The sequence below is a fragment of the Liolophura sinensis genome, chromosome 4 (assembly GCF_032854445.1).
Source record: "Liolophura sinensis isolate JHLJ2023 chromosome 4, CUHK_Ljap_v2, whole genome shotgun sequence".
NCBI lineage: Eukaryota > Metazoa > Mollusca > Polyplacophora > Chitonida > Chitonidae > Liolophura > Liolophura sinensis.
Genome location: NC_088298.1, coordinates 18,793,160 through 18,817,125, shown reverse-complemented (window position 1 = coordinate 18,817,125; position 23,966 = coordinate 18,793,160). Strand labels below are relative to the sequence as shown.

The 23,966-nt window shown below is 40.4% G+C and overlaps 1 protein-coding gene across 3 annotated transcripts in view; it reads right to left on the bottom strand.

The window, feature by feature from the left end:
• LOC135464720 (innexin unc-9-like) overlaps window positions 1-23,966 on the bottom strand; it is a 96,664-nt gene that overhangs the window by 58,266 nt on the left and 14,432 nt on the right. Inside the window, exon 1 of one of the 3 annotated variants that reach the window (XM_064742238.1) lies at window positions 16,467-16,472. The exons of 1 other annotated variant lie outside the window; for it this stretch is intronic. The gene's annotated coding sequence lies outside the window, so the exon portion shown is untranslated. Of the gene's footprint in view, window positions 1-8,746; window positions 8,995-16,466; window positions 16,473-23,966 lie in introns of those variants that run through there. One more of the 3 variants, XM_064742237.1, reaches the window with a different exon arrangement.

Genomic DNA, 23,966 nt, shown 5'->3' with positions numbered 1-23,966 from the left:
ATGTAAATATTCTTCAGTAGATATACATGTAGGCCTTCCTAACGTCATTTCGTAAGCTTGAAGCTGGTCAACAAAATGGTCAAGGAAATGACAGCCTCTAATCCTAGGCTACAGTGTGAACCGTAGGCAGCTATTCACATGATTTGATTTTAGGTCTTGTGCCCTTTACATGTTTATGTTCATTTGAATTGTTCGTGGTAGCCAACAGAGATGACCTTCAGTGTGAACCGTAGGCAGTTATTCACATGATTTGATTTTAGGCCTTGTGCCCCTTACATGTTTATGTTCATTTGTATTGTTCGTGGTAGCCAACAGAGATGACCTTCAGTGTGAACCGTAGGCAGTTATTCACATGATTTGATTTTAGGCCTTGTGCCCCTTACATGTTTATGTTCATTTGTATTGTTCATGGTAGCCAAACAGAGATGACCTTCAGTGTGAACCGTAGGCAGTTATTCACATGACTTCAGGTCGTGTGCACCTTGCCTGACCTCACGTATGGAATAGGCAGTTATTCACATGACTTCTGGTGGTGTGCGCCTTGCCTGACCTCACGTATGGAGTAGGCAGTTATTCACATGCCTTCAGGTCGTGTACACCTTGCCTGACCTCACGTATGGAATAGGCAGTTATTCACATGACTTCAGGTGGTGTGCGCCTTGCCTGACCTCACGTATGGAGTAGGCAGTTATTCACATGCCTTCAGGTCGTGTACACCTTGCCTAACCTCAGGTATGGAGTAGGCAGTTATTCACATGACTTCAGGTGGTGTGCGCCTTGCCTGACCTCACGTATGGAGTAGGCAGTAATTCACATGACTTCAGGTCGTGTACACCTTGCCTAACCTCAGGTATGGAGTAGGCAGTTATTCACATGACTTCAGGTGGTGTGCGCCTTGCCTGACCCTATTTTCGCAAAGCTTTGTAAATCTTTCGTACTTTTTTTGCTGCGAGTAAGCGTCTGTGTATGTCGGTCGTCCTGTCGGTCAGTCTGTCGGCCGGTCAGTCTGCCGGTCTGTTAATCTGTCGATCAGTCGGACGGTCAGTCAGTTAGTTGGTCAGCCTGCTGGTCAGTCTGTAGACCTGTCGGCCAGTCTGTCAGCCTGTCAGCCTGTCTGTCAGACAGCAGGTCAATCAGTCGATAAGTCAGTCGGTGAGTCTGTTGGTGAGTTTATGAGTCAGTCTGTCAGTCTGTCGATCTGTGTTTTATCTGTTGATGCACTACAACTTTAGTGTTTTTAGATCACTATAGGTCAGTCAAAATGAGGACCTGTTTAGTAAAAAATACTCTCTCAAATTATTGCGTCAGGCTAATTAAATATACTGGAGCAGAAAGATTACGTGCAAAGAGACTGGGTGTACTTTTTAGCTTCGACAGAATTGGGAAAGTACATTTAACTGGCGTACAGCCTAGAGGAAGTGAAATGTTTCACGTAAGAAATAATCCACTCTTATATGTCAGTGAAAATAAGTATTACATGGGCATGAAAAATGAGAACAAATGATCTATTGTCATGAACACAGAATACTTCATTGGCTGGAACATTCGAAATGAAGAAGCCATTGTTATAAACTATTAAAACGATGATCGAGTGATTTTCCATTGCCTTGAACAATGAGCGTAACTATTCCATGAACATAAATGTCCAATGGGACCTTGAACAGTTCTGGATATTGTTCCGGCTGAGGGTTTTACGAGGCCAAGAACCATTTACCCATTGATCCCTATTGCAACTAGAACACAAGACTTGCGTTATTTACATATCGTATTTTAGTGATTGTTTCACTTAATATCAAGCGAGATAATTTATTTCAAGGAAATAGACATGGGTTGAACTGGTGCAGTTGATATCTGCCAGCAGCATTCCAGACTCTTTTGCCAAAAAACGCAAAATATTTACCTAGAAATAAACCAGAATAACAGTTTTTGACAACCCTGCGTACTAATCTAGTATCTCGCTGACATTCGGATTGAAACAGCATGTAAACTGTCACAATAATGAAAGGAAGGACTAGAAATTCCAGAGACATTCAAAGAGGTAAACTGTTTGCAGCAATATATGTATTTTCCACAGGCAGCTATATTCAGCGAAGCAGCGAATTGTGTCGCCTGTGTTGAAAGGCTATGGACATGTTATTGCTTGTTTGTGTGATTCTTTCGGGTTAAAGAACGCATTTCTACATTATTTCGCTCTTATCAAGATGGACTGGGAAATACCAATACTAATAGCATTAAACTCTGAACATGGCCCCTGGCGTTCGAGGTGGACACTTACGTCACTTAAGCACTTGAGTGTAGAGCACATATAATAGACAAGCCACATCTGTATGCATGGCATGTGTATTTGAATATCGTACTAGTAGGCTCAGCTCGCCAGAATTCTGTTTTTTTTTTTGCTACTGAAGTTTAATATCGTCGGTACTGGGATAGTACTTGTAGCTGACCAGACCTTAGGTCGGCATATATAGTGCTGTCTCACTGGAACGCCATGCGGAGTACACCATACACCAGATACATGGGCGACAGATGCATTAGACACAACATGCTTCTGTGTAATCTGTTAATTTTTTTTTTTTTAACTTTTCAGTGGTGGCGACTTTGCTTTCTGTATTTAGCCGGATAAATGGGAGTTAGCAAGCAATTAGTTCATCTTATTTGCATGGCACATCCCCTAATTCCATCTCTGTTTAGCTTTTCAGCTAATTTCTGTCTTTAATTTTTCTTTCTTTAATTTGACCAGGTAGAGAATTGGTTTAGCTTCTATGAAGTTTGACTTGACAACTGTTCGCCATTACTTCGAATATTGAGATCGGCATAAAACAGCAATCGAGCAATCGAATAAAGAAGGGAGTGAACACAATTTTATTTGTATATTTTCCCTGTTCGTGGCTATTGTTCATAAAGATTACAACATGACTGGAGATTTTCATACTTTACCCAAAATGATAAATTCCACATGTCCAATCCTTTGACGTGATAGTACTGTTTGATCTCAACAGCGTTCCACGAACAGACATATGTTGATGCTGTGTATGGCCATTTTTTTCTCACTCCCAAACCTAATCACAAGTGTCAAAATTTTGAATTTTTTTTCTGCACGTCATATTAAACACATCACAAGCATTCAGTTCAGTAAACTTGCCTCTACCTCCCATATTTCAGTCTCTCTCTCCTCTCCTTCACCCACTTCAACTCACGAGACTTTTCCTCCTTCGATCCACAACGTGGTTTTTGCCGAAAAACATTCAGATGTCACCAGATAAGCGGTAAAGGTTTAGAAGTTTAACCCTCTAATGGTATCAGTCTTGCTAACACTTTCATAGCACACTTCCATGAGCACACTGTCGTTGCACATTATTTATTTGGATGCTTGAAAAGTTTGTTGCAGCCACAAATTTGTCAAGGCCCCTTAAATTTGGCCTGGTTAACATTGCAGGAAGACAAAACAGTTTTTCAAAATTTTTTTCTCTAGCCGAAAAATGAATAGACAAAAAAGGAAACAAATTTAACGCAGTTGTTACGAACCTCTGACCATAATCAGATGAGGCTAGCATTTTCACACGCTATACTGTCCAGTTAGCAGAGGCAATGCACAGTAGACTAACAAAGAGACGGCTTTCGCCGTACCATCTGTCCAAAGTCAGACACAATATCTCCGCACAAGCTGTGCGATTTTATCGAATATGTTGTGAACGTGCCATTGTTTTCGTGTTCTATGGAGTGTTATGGCATAGTTTCGTCACAGACCTGTTGACGTTAAATATCGTGGGAAAACGTGGGAATGACTTGATGCTATTAAATAGACGTTAAAAGTAAAACATGAAAGTCGTACATAATAAAAAACTAAAATATATACGTGGTGAAATAGTGACCAAAGTGAAAGTTCGGGTACGGGCTTACTTTCCCGTCTTGTAGAGTTTATTTGACTTATAAATACTGTTCCTGAATCAAGAGAAATGGCTGAATTCGCCTTTTGGAATACGCCTGGAAAGTTTGTCGTCCATTGGATGAACGATTTTGGAGAAAATCCAAGTTTCTACATTCATACATTCCTTGCTTTATTGTCAGATTTTGTGTCATATTGAACACCTACACACATGTAGCTGTATGACTGATTTACTTAATGCTTTTTACCCATGCTTTTTAACGCTGAGAATTCAGGACAACAACAACAACAATAACACCTCCCCCCCCACCCCACGCCCTCTTTATTCATATTCAGCAAAGAAATAAAGAAGATAAAATCGAGAAAGTTCAAAATTAAATGAAAAATAATATCTATTTGGCAGATTGGGGGTAATAAAAGACGACCATATCTGGCGTCTAACCACAGGGATAAAATATATTCACAGCAAAATAAAACATGCATGCAAGAAGCGGTAGTATTTTCCCCCACTGACAAGGAGAAAACTTGGGTGCTGTCAGGTGAAAAGATTAATCGTTTTCCCTGTGATATAATGAAGTATGATACATATTCCGGCATGATTTATCCCGTAAAGCACCTGTGTGCACACTTTGCAGTGTCGAGTTTCCGACAGACTTGCTTTCAGTCTCCAGGTTACCCCTAATTACCCAAGTATGGAAGACCATACGAAGCAAAAACACATATGCTGTGTGTATCCTACGGTAAGTCAACAAGGCTTAGCCAGTGTGAAGTGCTGTTATTGATGTATCCAATGTGCTTTTTGCAAAAATATAAAATGTCCAAAAAATGAAGGAATCACCACGCACGGAGACATGATGCAACTTTTGCAAAGGCGCAATGGGTAAACTTTCAAAGAAATGTCTCAATAGATGAAATATAACCTGCGGATGGTCGTGTGTTTCCCTCTGTCTGGGGTATCCTGCTGGCTGCAGTCGTACAAGTGAAATATTCTTGAGTACGGCGTAAGACACCAGTCAAATAAATAAATAAACAATAGTTGAAATCTGTACTGTGACTGGATGCTTACACAAACGCGGATCTCGAAGTATTTCTACGTTACAAGGGAGACAAATCTTGATTGAATCTCTAGTAGCTGGTATGCCGGGCGAGGCAAGGACAGTAGCACTGCAGAAAGAACAAGCTTAGCTTTACGATCCCGAACAGAGGTGCAGAAGACTGGATTATGTCCAGCCGCTGAAGGGGATTCCCCAGCAGATGACGACATACGGGTGTTTATAAGCTATGTCAGGGAAATAACTATAGTTTATTCTGAGAGTCGCCTACATTCAGCTGTCTGTTAAATCAGTCATACTCACTACCAAAATTGCCTTTAGTCAGTGACGTAAAAGCATAAGCTCTACGCACTGATATGTTGAACGTCCATATCATTGCAAGGAAACTGAAAAAAGTTTGACTTTTTCCAATTCGACGGCAAGAACCCATTGCCTCGGACGACGTCATGGTTATTTAAAAACCAGTGGCATACTGGATACTGGGTGGAGTTCAATACGTTTTGACGAAGGTCGACACCACTTTCCTAAACGGCTATCGGTTTACTGTCAGCCCAGTTTTTAACAGTCATATTTGAAATTTTTAACACTTTTAGTATCATATAACCTTAATAAATGAATTTTATTTTATCTCTTGCAGTATATGATCTCATGGCAGAATGGTTTTAAAGCTGGGTGTTACGAATTTTTTTTTATAAAACACAATGTGGTCTATTTGCTGACGGTGGAGTGTATGCAGTGTTATTGCGTGGAGTTTGTTCTAACTGTATGCTGGTGCACCTATTGTACAACAAATTACTCTCCACGCCCATACCCCAGCATGTCACTGTTTTTTTAAAAATAATTATGACGTCACCCGAGTCAATGAGTTCTTGGTGTCGAAACTGAGCTTATGCAGTTTAACGTTGTAAATTAGAAAACGTGTTCCAATTTTATTTTCTTTGAAACAATATAGAGCTTATGTTGTTACCTGTCACTGACTTAAGGCAATGTTGGTAGCGAGTATGACAGAGAGCTCAATGTAGGCGACTCTTTAAAAGAAATAGAGTGAGTGAGTGAGTGAGTGCTTGGGGTTTAACATCGTCTAAAAGAAATAAACTATACTTCATTAATCTCTTGGTAATATCTTGGCAGTCACGTGTGTTTCACAAATTTACTGGAGATGAAGGCTGGATGTTTTACGAACAAGAACGAATTAATTTGCTTTGCTTTCACAACTGGAATCCGACGTAAAATAATTCTGCACGATTTCTTAGATGTGCCTACGCATCGTAACGCTATCGTAGCGGAATGACCCAGCAAACTCTCACCAACGCGGTCGCAGTGAGTTTAAGTCCAGCTCATGCTGGCTTCCTCTCCGGCCGTAAGTGGGAAGGTTTGCCAGCAACCTGCGGATGGTCGTGGGTTTCCGCCGGGCTCTGCCCGGTTTTCTCCTACCATTATGCTGGCCGCCGTCGTATAAGTGAAATATTCTTGAGTACGGCGTAAAACACCAATCAAATAAATAAATAAAAACGCATCATAATGACACCAGTCAATTCATGCATGTATTTAACCAAATGGTGCTAGATCACAATTTACACTCGGAGACATGCAGAACTGTATGCTGTATCTGTATATTGAGTCATACTTATTTATGAATTAGGTAACCAAACAGAGCAATTATAAAACAGATAAAATTACAGCCATTCTCGGGATTCTGACAAATGTACAAATGTTCTTAACGGCATCTTTTTAAGACAACTACATTGCACATTTCAGCAAACGGAGTCGAAAAGTACTAACAGTCTACCTAAGGCAAGTATTTCTTCTTAACGTTGATTTTGGGGCGATAGTTAATGTTTACAACAGGGTCGACCCGACTGTAAATTCTGATTGTAAGTTACAACTATCTAGCAAGAGAGTGTTGATTGTAAGCAATAGTTACGAACCAATTAACTTAGACCCACGATTCATTTCTGCAAGTGGTTTCAGTCCTGTAGAGCAATAGTAGGTTGATTGCAAGTATCTTGGCAGCGAATGTATTGAACACGTGTAGTTATGTTAGTTAAAACTAGTTTAGCTCTGAGTGTCTCGTGGAACAGGGCCTGGGTTGTGGACAATGTTTGCCTTTTTGCAGAAACGTAATTACACACCCTCTGTAGCGTCGAAGATATAGTCTCCGAACAACACGTTTGTCGAACTAAATTAAAAGGGATTTTTTTAAGGTGGTAACGTTATTGAGTAAGGCACACTTACTACCGTTAGTAACTGCAAACAGACGAAAAAGTTTGGGCGCGCTGCATAATTAACGAAATCTGCTGAGATAATGATTGCGAGCTATCTAACAGTACATCCTTAGGTGCTAAATAATTATGCGCTCCAGGTAACTTGAAGTGGAGAGGACCTTGTTATCAGGTAGGCACCAGAAAGCGTACTTATGCGGGTGGCTTAATTGCTGTGATTATTAATTAAGGAATAATTAGGCTGTTTTGCTTTCTATGGCATAGAAAGGCAGCCAGTGTCGTTTACAGCTGGGTGGCATTACAGGAAATTGCTAAGAAACAGTTCTAGAGCATGTTATATAATAATAGGCTGAGAATCATGAAACCCACAATGAAACGTAGAAAACCAATCCTGAAACGTAGGACCCCTCCCCCTCACCCCACCCAAACGTATGACATTCGTTATGAAACACAAGGAAATTTAAGAGATCCTTACAAAACCTTTGAAACCTACTACATGGCCATGCGACGTATGTAAACAACCCTAAAACCTGAGAAACACAGCCTAGAGCTTGCGAAACGCGTCATGAGACTTTCCAAGACTACTGTGAAACTTCGGATACCACCATGAGACTTATGAACTCCACTGTGTATGTATATACGCTGGGGTTTTACATCGTACTTAGTAATTTTTCATTAGGAGTCATTAGGTGTGCGTACATTTATTGGTGTCTTTTTGTGGCAGGGCGAGTTCATGCCGCCGAAGTCCTGCCGCTGCTGAAGTATCATGAAACCAGCCATGACAGCCAACATTATACAGACACCTCAATGCGGAGCGTCAAGCGAGGCAGCAACAAGTATCCTTTTAAAAGTCTTTGGTATGACCCGCCCCGGGTTTGATCCAGGGACTCCCGACTTCAAGGCGGATGCTCTAACCATGAGGCCACCTAAACGGTCTCGAATCCCACTGTAAAACTGTGAAACTCACGAAATTCACTGTGAAACTTACGAAAGTGATCATTCGTACAAATTGTGCCCTAATCAACGCGCATAGCCTTTGAAACAAACGACGCTATACAAACTGAAGGTGAGCTGTAATATGTAAGTGACTAACACGTCAGAAATGTTGTGAAGAATTTATTTTCCTTCGTAGTGCATGTATATTCGAGATTCAAAGATTAATTCATTCCACGTTTAAGACATTGTCAATGTAATTTATTTATTTATTTGATTGGTGTTTTACGCTGTACTCAAGAATATTTCACTTATACGACGGCGTCCAGCATTATGGTGGGAGGAAACCGAGCGGACCCTGGGGAAAACCCACGACCATCCGCAGGCTACTGGCAGACCTTCCCACTTACGGTCGGAGAGGAAGCCATCATGAGTTGGGCTTGAACTCACAACGACCGCATGGGTGAGAGGCTTCTGGGTCATTACGCCCCGCTAGCGTGCTGAGCTACTGTGCCACGGAGGCCCCGTTAATGTAATTTAGAATGACGGGAGTGAAACCCCGGAGAGATGTTCAGTAAGGTATTCCCTAAATGATATCTAATTAACTCCAATATTTGATTAATTTCTAGGGTGTTAGGAACATTACACCATACCTTTTCTCTACAGAAACTTCACAGCCACTCCACCCGTGTCAATTTCCAACCCTGCGTCGTAGCACGTTTTCTTATGGCGTACGCATTGAACTGAATCGCCCGGAATTTGCTGTGTGACTTGTTAAGGTCAACAAGTGCAAATAGTTTGAAGCGCAGTTCTCAAAAGTCGTGTATTTTCATGTCAAAGATTGTACTAATCACTCGTGAGCGAATACCACTGATAAGGGCGCTGGTTACCACGCGCTGGGGGAAACCGTAAAGTCTTAACACTAACATATATGCCAGGAACGTCTTGCCGAGAAAGAAATAGCAAACGTGATATATCGCCCACGAGTCAAAAAGCGTCAACAAAAAACGAAATAAAAAATATTGAAATACCAGCCTGTGATCACGCATTCAGGAGCCTCTTTCATATGCGAAAAGGAAGTGCGCTGATAAAGCCTCTTTGGCAAACGACACGTGTGTCGTAATCGGAAACCAGGACTTGCGGCTTTTACTGCCACTTTGATCGCCCTTGTTAAAGGTACCCCGTGATTTTGTGATGCAGGGCACCAGATAGACCGACAAGGCTAAACATTTATCAGTGATAAGGTATTTCAGCGGCTGATACGGACAGAACGGCCAAACAAACATCTCATTTAACGCGAGCTTGTGTAGACAGTCGGCACGCGCACGCGTAAACAGACACACGGGAGTTTGACATCCGTCTTTGCCACGGCTATGTGAGCTTCCGCGGGGGCAAAGGTCATCGCACTGAAAACTGACTACACCTCCGATCTGACGTGAGGATATACACATAGAGGATGTGACTGTGTGATTAATTGATTGATGGATTGATTAGGTGGTTTCATCAAGTAGGCCTAATCTTAAGCCATGATTGATGGATGTCCACGAACCATGCTCAATGACAGTAAACATTGTAGGAATAAAGAGCTACGTACCAAAATCTGAAATCAATGAATACATTATTTAACGTTTGCCTTTTTTATTTGACGTTTCACACATATGTACGTAGTGATTAGGCGTGCAGTACGTATGCGGCGACAGCTACAGTTAGTGCTAATATTACAAATGTCAATACAAAGATATTTCGACAAACATCGGCTCAAATCCTAGCCATGAACTAACGTTTTTATATTTTTGCGTCAGAAGAATGATCTTGTACTGTTAATTTATGCGATAAACACCTCAGGGACAAGATGCAATCTCGTCAAAGTCAGATCAAATAGCCATTCCAAACACTAATATGCGGCCTACTTGATATAAAGCAAAACCTGATTTCAGCCAATCCCGTGATCCCTCTTTAAGTAGAGAGATCAAAGATGAGAACCAATCAGTGTCATTATTTCAAAACACAAGTGCGTGAAGAGAAATAGTGCCAACCGACATCACGGCCTACCCTATGGTAGCAGGAATTCGGTTTGACGTATAGCTTGTAACTTTATATCTGGAAAGCAAAATCAGTATGGAGAAAGGTTTCCAGATTAGCACCCGCTTGTTCGAAGCATTCTTACATCCAGCAATGTAGGCATTACGTCGCCACGGCCATTACGTGCTCTTAGCGTTAAGTGGGCTTCATAGACTGACTGGTGGATTTGTTGATTGATTGATTGATTGAGTAGAATCATATGGTTTTCCCTCAAACCGACACGAATACATACCAGTGAGCGTTATTTTTTTATTTCGTAACTACCTTGTAACTACAGGGCAAATAAAAGCCTTCTAGATAACCACTGATAGACAAAACACCCACGGAAATAGTCCACGGTCACAAGTGATTAATTCCAGCTCTTTGTAGCTAAATATAAAGCTGGGGCGTCCATATCTCTACACGGATGTATCTGCTCCCACCTGTCCGCGTTAATCAAGGTATGACATTACACGTATATATGAAGGCCTACGCTGACAACAACAACAACATGTGTATATTTATTTCAGTGAATCCTGTTTAATGTCAGACAAAGGGTAGCAAGAAACACAGCAGTAAATGTTACATCTGATACACAAGACCATCTGGTTTACAGCCGACGACGTGGAACGTGAGAGGGACATATGAGTGAGTACTTAACGTCGTACCTAACAATTTTTGTGTGTCATATGACGACGAAAGAGTCTTTAAAGTGCATGTGCGTGTAATATACCTCCTTGCTGCAGGACGCATTTCCACCATTTTTTTTATCGAGTGCTGCTTAACTGAGACGACTTTCCGTAGGCAAGTAAGCCGCTCCACCCGAGCCATTATACTGATACGGGTCAACCAGTCGTTGTACTATCCCCTTAGTGCTGAACGCCAAGCGATGAAGTTACAACTCCTCTTGAGGGACATGTAGTTACGACTATACACAATGGGTATGTAGTTACAGTTACATGATGGGTAGCTACATGAACTAAAGAGCAATGACGAGCTAAAGAATCACTATATCTTAAAGAACCCCGCGGTCTCTACCCAGTCGATCTCAGCCTCGAGGGATTGTTCGGCAACAAATTTCCACATGGAGCGACAAGGCCTAAATAAGTTTTTTCCTAGCTGTGTAAGCACACACTGTTATCTGCTGTTACGCGACAATGTCTGTGAACTATCTGTTTGCTCCACTGGCACATCAATTCACTCAAAATTTTTTTTTTGAGTGCTGAAAAACGTCGATTGACTCAGGCGAGGGCGATGTTTTGTGAAAATGAGCCAGAGAGGGCCCTTTTTTGAAAGGTGTTATATAGAAGATAGAAGGTGTAAAGATGTAAAGATTAAAGATATATTGGCGCTATGTAACAGCTGGAAATATGTACTACTAGTTCGTCTTGACAAGTGGTTACAGGCAATGAAATCATTTCCGGAAGTGCTTATTATGATTGTATAATGATTCTAGTATAGCAGGTCATGAATGTCAAAACAGTCACGTGATGATTCTCACGTGCCATAGATAAAATTATCAGTTAAGCAGCGCGAGCCTCGAACACATGGCTCAACGATAATTAGACATGAAGCAAGTGGCAGATTCTACGTGAGTGCGATATGTTTGCTATACACTGTCAAAGCTGAAAAAATACGCGCTTCTGCTGAAATATTTTCTAATCCACGATTGATAATATGTATCAGTAAACGTTAAACGGGGAAAGTCAAAAAAAATATGATTTGTTTTTTTCTCCAAAAGTGCCGTTTTTTCCCCAATTTTGTCATCCTGGCACATAAGGTTAACGGTGTTGATATCAAAGAGCAGTTTAACGACTTGATCAGGAGTCATGGAGTGCTGTACTCGAGAAGATTCCGTGAAGGGATCGTGTACTATTTAGTTACTGAATGTAAAATGTTCCAGAAATTCATCGGGAATTATGGAAGTATATATGTCAAGTGTTTCAAGCCACAAATTATATAACAGCTGTTTGATTATGTTATTTATTCAATTGATGTGTTTTTCATCATACTCCGGCGAATGCCATGGGTCAGAAAACATTGACAAACGCTCTTATATCAAGAGATATCAAAACAAATGCGAGAGAATTTAGGTTTAGAGATTTATTTACTTTCGGCTGCGGCTTTATGTGAGAGGGTTTGTTAGGCATCTAACAAAGGTCGGTTGTTTACTCATAAACTCACAAAACCTGACCGTCCTGATATATGTGACATTACAAACAATCGAATAAATATTTTAATCGAACGTCGGATACGGAATCGAATTAAAACTTCATCGCTGATCAATAACTGGAGCGGTATTAATCGAGAAAACCTTAGATCGCTCTGCCGGAGAGGAAATGTGCAGACCAATGTAGTAGGCGAAAAACAACAGGCAGACGTCACCTGATATCTCGGCGAGTTGGGTGTGGTGTGCTTCTATCTATCTATGATATATGCGCAGTTAGCAGAAAATGGAAAACGTCACTTCTCATTTATGATGGAATTATTAAGCCAACAACGGCAAAAAGTGGAAAATCTTACTTTCTATTTTTTACGGTGTATACCACGTACAGTTACATGCCCCAGTCACTCTGCAGTTATCAGAGGACTAGCTTAGTGACGAAAATGTTATCAATCCAAACAGAAAACAGAGAGTCGTTCCTCTCCTCCGACCCCCACCCCTTATAAGTTATTACATTATGACAGCGTAAGTACTGCTGTCATTACGTGAGTCAGCAGATTACAGACTGCAGCCCACACACGTATTCTCAAAACCACTGTTTACTTACTGGGAAGAGTCAACATTTTGCCCACGTGTGCTGATCGTGTTCTCTAGTAACGGAGGAACCAATGAAAATTCACTGCGAACGCTTACCAAGATTTATGTCCGAAACACGTTGACGATAAATCACGCGTGAACGAGATTTCCCATTCTACGGTCATTTGAGACGCCATTTTTACAATGACCTACGAAGAAGGTGAGGAAACCTTTATGGCTGTCGAAAATACTTGTCTTCCATTAGTCGAATGGTTTATGCCCAACTCCGATGATAGCAGTAATTCACCCATACCGAATCACGTGATATGATCAGTCAAGAAACTAACGACTGGTTACGGTTGTGTGTGTGTTTGTGTGGGAGGGGAAGGGTGCAGGTAGGTTGGGTTGCGGGTTTAGGAACAAGTTTTATGGAATAAGTGAAAATTCCCATCTATACTTACATGTAATGATGTGTATTTGTATCTATCAGAAAACTGTACACTCATTGGTTAAACAGACGGAAGGCCATGTTCAGTACTAAGCAATTTAATATTAGTAATATTTACTTCTCATATTTAAACTGTTCCATAATGATTATGAATATTGCATAAAATTCATATATACATCACGCGATATTTTGTTGTGGATTACTCTTGTGGCTATTATACCTTTTTAGACAGATGGCGGAGAAGGGGTTAACCTTCATCTTAACTGCGAGAGGTACCTACATCTTCACTGGGGGGAGGGGAACCAATGCCATCACTGAATTCACATCAATAACTACACACAGGTGCAACTAATCGCAAATTTTGCATTTTATTTTCTCTGTTGTTGTATTTTGGGTAACATTCTCCTTGCCACTTTCTCGTCATACGTTACATTAGGAGTGGACACATGTTTAGTGAAGGTCTATTTGATGTTCTGACGACTAATGGACTAATTTCATGGACTTTTAATACGGTAAAAGTGACGCTGATGGCGATAGAAGATTTGACATAGATCAGACAAGAATAATTGCCGTTTGGAAAAGAATGGTTTTTAAATATTACGAATTTCGGGAAAACGATCATTTTATTTTCAAAACGGTCAAATGCAACGGAAAGTTCCGAAGAAGGAATGCAAGTCCTTAACGCAATTTGTGAACTCAGTTCGGGTGAAGGCGTTACACTAGATGAAAGTTACTCTTACACGGTGTAATTACAAACATGTGTAAGCGTTAATTGTGGATATGGGTCGCTGGGTTCAACCCAACTTCGTACAGGCGTACCAAGATTATCACATATTACCCCTGAAGCTTCGCCAATGTTTGTAGACAGGAAACAATTGCTTATGTCAGAATACCGGCTTTGAACTTTCTCTGAGGATTTAGTACTGTCAGCAGCATTGCTTAGCGGCGTAAGCGTTTGTCTATAGCGATTATTGTGTAATCTTTGTTATTTACATATTTGAGTACGATGTAGAACGCCAATAAAATAAAATAAATAAATTAATAATTTATTTATTTATTTGATTAAGGCTTATTCATATATATATACATTTTCATATGGATAAACAAAAATAATACTGACTATGTGACATACAAAATATTAATGCAGCTACAAACATATCTAAGAAAGACAGCGGTGTCTGTTTAATTACAATTTCTGGTATCCACACCTATATTTGTCAAAAACTGTCGCTGATCTAACAATGTACTAAAAGACTATGAGTAAAACCTGTCGATAAAAATCTGGTGTATTATGCTCATAAATAATATATTTATATATTATAAGAAATTTACCCCCTGACCAAGGAGCAGACAAAACAACTTTTAGAAGTGGTTTTCTGAACAGATAGGAAAACGAGAAAGTTTCACTTGTGTTTAAATACTTATACCTATCTATTTATTCTTGTGTGCAGTAACCTGCGGATGGTCTTGGGTTTCCTCCGGGCTCTATCCGGTTTCCTCACACCATAATGCTGGCCGCCGTCGTATTCTTAAGTATGGCGTAAAACACCAGTCAAAAAAAAATATTCTTGTGTACTGCGTTAGACTGATATTGAATAAAACTAAATAAGTAAATCAGTGCAAATTGATTCAGGATGCAATGATACCAGATTGGTTGGTGGTTTAAACGTTAGTGAACAATGTTACTGTCATAGCCATGTAAACGATTTGACCTTTACTAGTGAATTATGAACGCAATGTGCTGTGGCCATCTTGTGTCAATTGAAGAGTCTGTTAATGTTTTCTCATATATTGCCCTTGACCTGTACAGGAAGGGTCATAAAAATACTGGTAGGGAATAAAGTATTGGTTATCAAGTTTGAAGAAGACTTAGATAGTATTTATAAGGTAAACTAATGATTCTCAGACTTACTTAACATAAATGTCGATAGAGGTATCGCAAATCCGAAGCTGGTTAAGACTAAATACATGGGCAACTTTCTGCTCATTTCGGTTCACTGCCTTTTATTACAATTTAACAAGGTTAAAATATTTAGTTGAAATACCAGACTCTTGGCTGAAGTAAGACATCAGTAATGAATCGACCACGTACATCATCACGCGTTAATAATCTGGCAGCTTGTCAAGTCTACTGAGCTTACACTAGCCTGGTTGCTGCTATCGTTAATCATTGCCATATTTTTGGATGGTTAAGATTATTAATTTGTATAAACGTCAGTCTAATACTGATGCCATATTAATAATAAACCGCAGCATGAATAAACCCTGGCTATCTGCTTCTGTAATAGAAACCACGGTGGGAGAAAGAAAATAAACAGTGCACTTAACCATTATGTTTCATAAGAAAAGCACAACATACGCACCGTACAAGCTTACCACAGACACCATTGAAGTACATGTAGTTGATTTACTCATTAGATTGATTACCAGTTCCATTTCTTATGGAAAAGGTAAATCAAAATTTTAGTGAAGAAAACGGCAAAGTATAAAACATGCACTAACAGCCTTTAAAATCTCTTATATGCATGCTACTGGCCAACAACAACAAGTCTACTCGATGTCCACACATGCATGGACATGGATGTAGGGTCAGACGTTGTTGTCAGTCTGGCGCTTCAAGAACCGTCAGGAATGGGCCACATAATACTTCCTTCCTTTCAATACACAAGAGTTGTTTTTTAGTTGAATGACATCAGATAGCCGTCAATCATTTTATGGCCTGTGATTTTGAGTTGAAATGAAATCAGAGCAACGTGGCGTTCAGAGATGAAATTACCATAATATGCTCCACGGGTCGTACGTGGGAAGCGGATGGTCGTGGGTTTCCCAGAACCAGGTTTTTTCCCACTATAATATTAGTCAGCGTGGTGTAAGTGGAATATTCTTGTGTACAGCTTAAACATCAATGAAATAAATAAATGTTATACATTCCTGTAAAAATGTTCACAATTTTTGCAATTCACATCATCAAGAGATTGGATCACCTCTTTAATACTGACTTAGGTCAAAGAAGCTTTTTTAGAATCCGATTTCATTTCATAGCTATCATCACGCCGGTAAATACAGGCCTGATCAGTCATGAGTACATTAGTGTACTCCTATCAGTATTAACTAATTTGCTTACCCATTAATTCTTCCATAGATGACACTTCTTTAAATGAACCCAAACTAAGCCCCTTTATATCCTTTCACTACGCTCTGGAGCTAAAAATGTATAAGTGCACTACTTGCAAGCAAGCTTTCTGTCAGTCAGAACAAAATTTGGATGCGTTTGTCAGTTCCGTACATTATTTGTTTTGGCACCGTCCTAAGACAATGTTTTTGATAGACGGCTTTAGCCAGGTCCGGATGTGGAGTAACGGAGCTCTGGGAAATGTTTTCACCGCAACGAAGAAGTTTTCTCTTGCCTTCACACTCGAGCTATGAATGTCAAAGTTTAGTGATAGTTTGAAATGTTTTCGTATATCTCTGTCTGCAAGACGTGAAGACTTTTTCGCAGACGACATATATAAGAAAATACTGAGGCCTGCAAATAACAGCCCACCTGACCCCCCTCAAAGAGTTCATTCACCTTTCCCTGCCAAACACACCTGCTTTACCCCCCGCCAGAGGTTAATAGGACTTCCCTGCGTTCCCGTAATATCCCGCGTAATGCCGCGGTGGCTGCCATGCAGATGTCGGCGTCTTGCTTCCCGAATATGCCCTCGTTTCTTGTATACAAACATTTAGAGTTGAGTAGAGAGATGCTTAAACCTGTCAGCGTGGAAATAAACCCCTTAATTTATTAGCTCGATGGGTACTTGAAGGCCAGTGAAATAAAGAAAACTCGTGAAAATGCACCATATCTCTTTATCAAGTCAAGGTCACTGTTGTAGTTGATATCACCATGGTGACATGTTACACAGTTTCATGCTACTCCTCTACGCGTTCCGCGTAATCACGGTATTAAATCCAGTCGAATTATGATTTATTTTTTGTCCGAAACATGAAAACATAAAACAGTGTATGTTTGCTGTTCACATAAGACCAGACACTCCTTCGAGCTGTTTCGGAATTTGCAGGCTACTTGGACAATTGTTCGTGATAACCACTAATGGCTTTTATTCTAATGTGATATCCACATCTTCGGGAGCAAATTAGAAATGAAAAGATTCTGTCTTGCGCTCTTTCCTGTGTGATTATCCTAATGCAGTTTCAGTGTCTGGGTATACTTCTTTAAGTTCGAAATTTTACATTGTTCCCGTGACCCTTCCATTTACCTTGTACCCATGACCCTCCGTATCAAAACATTGGCTAAGGTATGTCAAATATTCTAAAGCAAAATAAAAAGTAATACCAAAGCAAGATATCTTGTATATTTTCACACATAATCGTTCATTTCAATCTGATTGCACATAACCAGTGACGTGCACTAATTTAACACTGTCATACTTGGAATGTAGTCGCAAATAACATGTGAGGTATGGCCATTTTGACAATGTGATACTGGGTATGTCTTCACATATAAAGGATAAAGTATGGCCACTTCTACAGCGTGATACTGGGTATGTTATCACATGTAAAAGATAAAGTACGGCCACTTTTACAGCGTGATACTTGGTATGTTGTCACTTATAAAGGATAAAGTACGGTCACTTTACAGCGTGATACTTGGTATGTTGTCACTTATAAAGGATAAAGTACGGTCACTTTACAGCGTGATACTTGGTATGTTGTCACTTATCAAGGATAAAGTATGGTCACTTTTACAGCGTGATACTTGGTATGTTGTCACTTATAAAGAATAAAGTACGATCACTTTTACAGTGTGATATTTGGTATGTTGTCGATTATAAAGAACAAAGTACGGCGACTTCTACAGCGTGATACTGGGTATGTTGTCACATATAAAGAATAAAGTACGTCCACTTTTACAGCGTGATACTGGTATGTCGTCACTTATAAAGGATGAAATACGGCCACTTTTACAGCGTGATACTGAGTATGTGATCATATATAAAGTGTGGAGTAGGTCCATTTCGTAAATCAGTCCGCGGTTTTAATCTGACTGACCATGACAATGGCCTTGTAGCAGAACTGAACCCGGAGTTAAAGTTTATCTGAATGGCCTTTATTTTATGGCCTTTTGCCGGCTATAGAATCCAATCGCTCATGTACGATAAGGTATATATTTAACCACTTGCCGTAAGCTCCTAGAGACCGTCTTTAAGGTTAACCCTTGGACCACCATATACGCTTGTCCTAACCGAGCTGGAACGTCGGTACTCTCTCTACATTCCAGCGATCCACTCAATTGATCTTTCAAAAGTGCATAGCTGGCCCAGCTGTTTCGGTGTGGCAAGCCAGACTTAAATATAACCTTATCAAAAAATTCTGAGAATTCTACTTTCTGGCACCTGATATTCGTTTCGTGTGTTGTTCCCACTTTCTGGCATGTCGTTATCTAAAGGCTAATGACGTTCGGTGTTAAATGGAAAGGATGAAAAATGGCGGTCTAGCTGTCAAATCCGCAGCTCCCTGGAATTGAAGCAATGATAGCCTCTGACTACAAAGCTGATTTCGAGTTTAACAGTTGAGCGGATTGATTGATTGATGGATGAATTGACTCTAATTGGTGTTCGAGAGACATGTTGTAATTATCCAAAAGATACAGTTACAGAAAGAAAACGTAATTCCACCAAACCATGTCAGCCTTTTCACTCAGACAAAGTGAGAAAACCTCACAAAATGTGGCCTAGAGCAAACTCGACATTAATACAGTACCATGAATTCCTACCACATTTCGAAATGATGTATGTATTACACGATGCAAAACGGGGGTTTGTACGGAAAGCCAAAGTTGCCAGCGACGACTGGTATTTTTAGTTGGGTTTGACGTCTTACCCAAGAGCCCGCAGAAAACCACTGCACGTTGACATGTACCACGCAAACCGCCTGACTTAAAGTTTTCGCCAAATCAGCTACAGCTGGATTCGAACATGGGACCGTGCTGGTGGAGGGCTTTGTTCTAATGAGCCCGCCACGGCCCGAAAACCAAATAGCAATTTGAATCAAGCACTTTCTAATGTTACCTCTTTTTCTACTTATGTGCTTTACAAGAGTTTAAATTTCCATGTTTAGTAATTTTTTATGTAAAGCGGTGTGTTGTGTTTTTTTTTTATTCCTCATTTCGTATCATGAGGGATTGTACTTTGAACTTCAGGGTATAAAATATCAAGCCATAAAGTTAAACAGTGTAATAAACCGAATGAGACAAGTCGTATATCAATAATGTCCAGCACTTGGTATTGATAATTATTTTGGTGATGATGGTAATTGTTCTGTTATATGATTGCTATGAAAACATATGTGGACAGACGCGCCGAACACGTGTGGTAACGATTCTAAAACTCGAGTGCTCAGACATAACATAAGTCGTGAAATGAGTTACAATCCAGTGTTAGACAATACTTATGTCGGTGAGAAAAAGCGCTAACAGAAATAGGCTTCTTTACTATCAAGACAGGTTACACCTCTTTAATTGGGTCCTCGGCGAGTACTGCAGGCTGTCTTTGTGCTGGTACATATTGATAAAATCGAACAAAAGCATGAGAAAATAATCATCATCATCAGGTAAAAGTAAGCAGAGCTGCATGTATTCCTAGGATATGTTGTCATTGTCAGCGCAACTCTAGTACACTTTTGATTAACGACAACTTTTAGCTAACGTGAAATACGATTACATTTAGAATATCCCTTGCGTGGCATAACTGAGTGAATAAATGAATGAATGCTTGAATTCAACATCGAACAGTCATTAGATGTGTGTACATATATTATCTTCTTGTGGCAGGGCGAGTCATGCCGATAAAGTGCTGTCGCCTCAGAAGTATCATGCTGAAGACATCAGACATGACACCCTACCTAGCCACATTATATGGATACCGCGCCAACCAGTCCAGTTTCTAACTTCTCAGTGCTGAGCGCCAGGTCTCTTTGCCTTACTCTGCTCTTATTTCTTACTTTATATGCGTTTTTTTGGTATTTTGGTGGTTTGTGTTGAACGTTCATTGAAACATTCATTATTATTAACGATTACCAGTATAGGAACACGATTTATAGCGTCAATAGAATTAAGGCAATTTTCAGGCCAGCGGTGTCAGACTTTCATGAAGATGCATGTTTCCATCATTCGTACTGTGCAGGCACACCCCTATACATAGCTAACAACATCATGGTAAATTCTCGAGCTGCAATATCTCGACCGTTACCTGTTGGCGCCGGCCGGGTACAGCACTGAGTCTCTCTTCAGCCACTAGAATCAGGGGAACCTCTTTAGTCTACTTAATTCAACGCCGATCTCTACTTAACCAAATGACCCGGAAAACTCTCCAAATACACCTTTGTTGGTTGAAAAGAGATAAAAACTGCTAGCTGCAGACAAACTCCGGCAGACCCGCGTGGAAGATCTTCGGTCTCGTCTGAGAATTGTGCCAAGTGCTTCACTTCCGAACTCTATCTGTGCTGCCATCGCAAAAAGATTTATGCAAGAAGTTAGATGTCGCTTTCTTTTGTAGGAGAGAGACTAAGTGAATGTACACCAATCTTAGTAAAGTCAGATCCAGTACGTGCCTGTGATACTCACTCGTTCTTTCCTAAGCTGAAGAAACACCTGTTTCCAGCTTGTCCGATGACACTTCACAATCGTCGCTTCACACAAAACCGATGTTTACAGAGTCCTATCTAATCCAGCATTAATTATTAATGCTAAAATAATTCTATTTTAAGAATTAAAATTAATTCTAAAATAAAACAATAAATGTTCGTTTTGTGATTTTTCGTGTAACAAAAGCCGTGCTATTAAAATACGACCACCAAGAATATTACAACAGCTGATAATAACTGATGTGTGTCGAGACGTGTACAGAATGAACAGAAAACGTATGTAAAGGGAAATGAGAACGGCATTCATTCACAGCTATGCTATAGCCTACTTGTAGATAAATTGTGCAATTCACACAGTTAGTGAACGACAACTTCATTTAGACTTGACAAAACATGGCGATTAATTTGTCTGCTTGTATACAAGTTTGCTACTTCCGCTGTGGCTTTCATTTCCTGTTTTCATCACTCATAAGCATAGCCACTGTAGGGTAAATGAAAGAGTTTTGGGCATAGGGTTAAACTATAATGAAATAAATAGATCAGTGTGGTAATATTCTTCTATGATCGACAGGGTCATCTTGTAAAATACATGAAATAGGGCATTTTCCCTAAACAGCTGTCTAGATCTGGCCTTCTTGGCTAGGTGTACGCCTGGTCTTCTTGGCAATGTGTACCTTTGCCTCTCCAGGCAATGTGTACGCCTACCTCTCCTGGCAGTATTCGCTCTTCTGAGAAGTTTGTAGGCCCACATTTCTGGACTACATGTACGCCTGTCACTCTGAGCAATGTGTACCCCTGCCTCTATGTGCATTGTGTACGTCTGCTATGGGTACCTTTGCCTTAATGTGTCATGAAGTCATATGGCTTTCAGGGAGAATTTTGAACAGACTCTATTGTCCACTTAACTCTAAACCACGTGTGAAGTATCTCTCTGACCGCGGCTCAACTATCCCCTATCGCCTGACCTTAACGAAGCTTAAGTTATCTTAGAAGGATTGACCGGGGCAAATATAGCGCGGCCCACAGGCTCAAGTGTTAACGCTAACCGTTTGCAGATTGGCTTCGGATATGAAAAACAGATTCCTGGACAGAAGCTCTTTGGTCATCGGGTTAAAACAATATCGTGTATGAGCTGACCTCCGCCGAAGCACACTATAAATTTTGATGGTTGGTAGAACGAGGCTAGTAGGCCGGTATAGTTCAGCAGACATATAGATCGAGAAGGCAGAAAGTGTTTCCAGTCACAGACAGAAATGGAATCTGCTTTTGATTCAAACTGCCGAGGATGAACTGGTTGTGCATGTTACTATTTATGCAGCATATACATGTATAAAGGAGAAATGTCAACAAAACCATTACTCCACCAGACATCAACCTGATAATGACCTTAAAGAATAATATCCATCAAAAAACAATGCTATCAACATGAAAATGTTCACAGAAACATAATGTCCACACAGCAGGATTAAATGTTGAATATGACACAGTATTTGTGTTATAATAACAGAATACATTCTGGTATCACTCAGACAACAAAGTTTCTGTCAAAATTAAGGGATTAGTTTTTTAACTGTAACGTAAGAAACATAATAGCCGACCTCTCTCAAACACACAGCTAAAGAAAACTACGCTAGGAAGCACATTTGGTGAACAGTTGGACATGCTACAGTAACATGATAACTGACCTTCAACGAGCTTAATACTACGCGACACGAGTGATTATTGTCACCAAGGCCTCAAAAAAGTGAGAGCGGTATTACATGGATGTATTCGTCCTTTTAATCCCAAACAAAACTTTCAAACAGTTTATTTGACCCCCCCCCCCCCCCCAAGGCACGTACCTTCAGTGTTCTTAGATGCTGTTAACGTCACCAAACAGAGATGGTACGATCTGCAAGTACGTGTATCCCACTGCGTTATTCCAAAAGTCTGGGGCATATTAGTTGTTTTACTCCATTGAGTTGGGGGTCGAAATTCAGCATCGCCCTATGAAGACATAGAACATCGCATAGAACTGCGCGAAGGTTTTCTGCTAAAGAACTTGCTGGTACTCCAAACATCCTGCTCGAAACTCACAGCCAAAGTCACTGTCATTGAAACAAAGTATTATGGGCAAATAAGCCGTCTGGTCACGCACGAAAACTGTTGGATAGAATCTGCAAACATTTTTGGCCAAATGTCTGCAACGACTTGCAACGCATTATCGTCTATTGTCTTGTACAGGGCATAAAAACATCGAAGCTGCAATTACTGCGGCGCTGTCTTACGCAATAAATGTCACATATATCTACCTTGGCAGTGGTTGTTGTGGTGAGAATTGAATACAGGTGTCGATGGAATCAGATATAACGGCACTCTCCTCAGAACGAGGGACAATTGGCACAAGCCTGTTATATAACGAGAAAACATAACCTTTCCCAGCCGTTGTTTGGTGAGAGAGTGCCAGAGTTAGGACTGTCCCGTGGGATGGGGGTTATCTCACAGAATCATCTCCCCATGCCCAACAGAAGTGGTTTCCAGTACGTACGTGTAATGTTAAACATGCACGGGGTGGTTTTCGGTATTTACCTGCGTGTGGACATGGAACGTCATGGTTCATTTATTTGGCGTAAGCTAGCATGAGGTAGAAAGTCTACATGCACGTTCCACCAGTAAAATAATTTTGAATTGTATAATTGTGTTTATTATATACTCCTGAGGGCGTGTAAGTAATACAGATAATATGTACACCTAGCGTGGGTGCTACAGGTAGTGTCGACACCACGACACCTTATTTAGCAGTGCTACATGTAATATCCACACCATGCCACCAAGTTAACACTGCTGCAGGCAGTTTGTACGCCAGGTTGTGCTACAGGTAGTGTCGACACCACGACACATAACTTAACAGTGCTACAGGTAGTTTCGACACCACGAAACCTAACTTAACAGTGCTACAGATGATATCAACACCACGCGCCCTAAGTTAACAGTGCTGAAG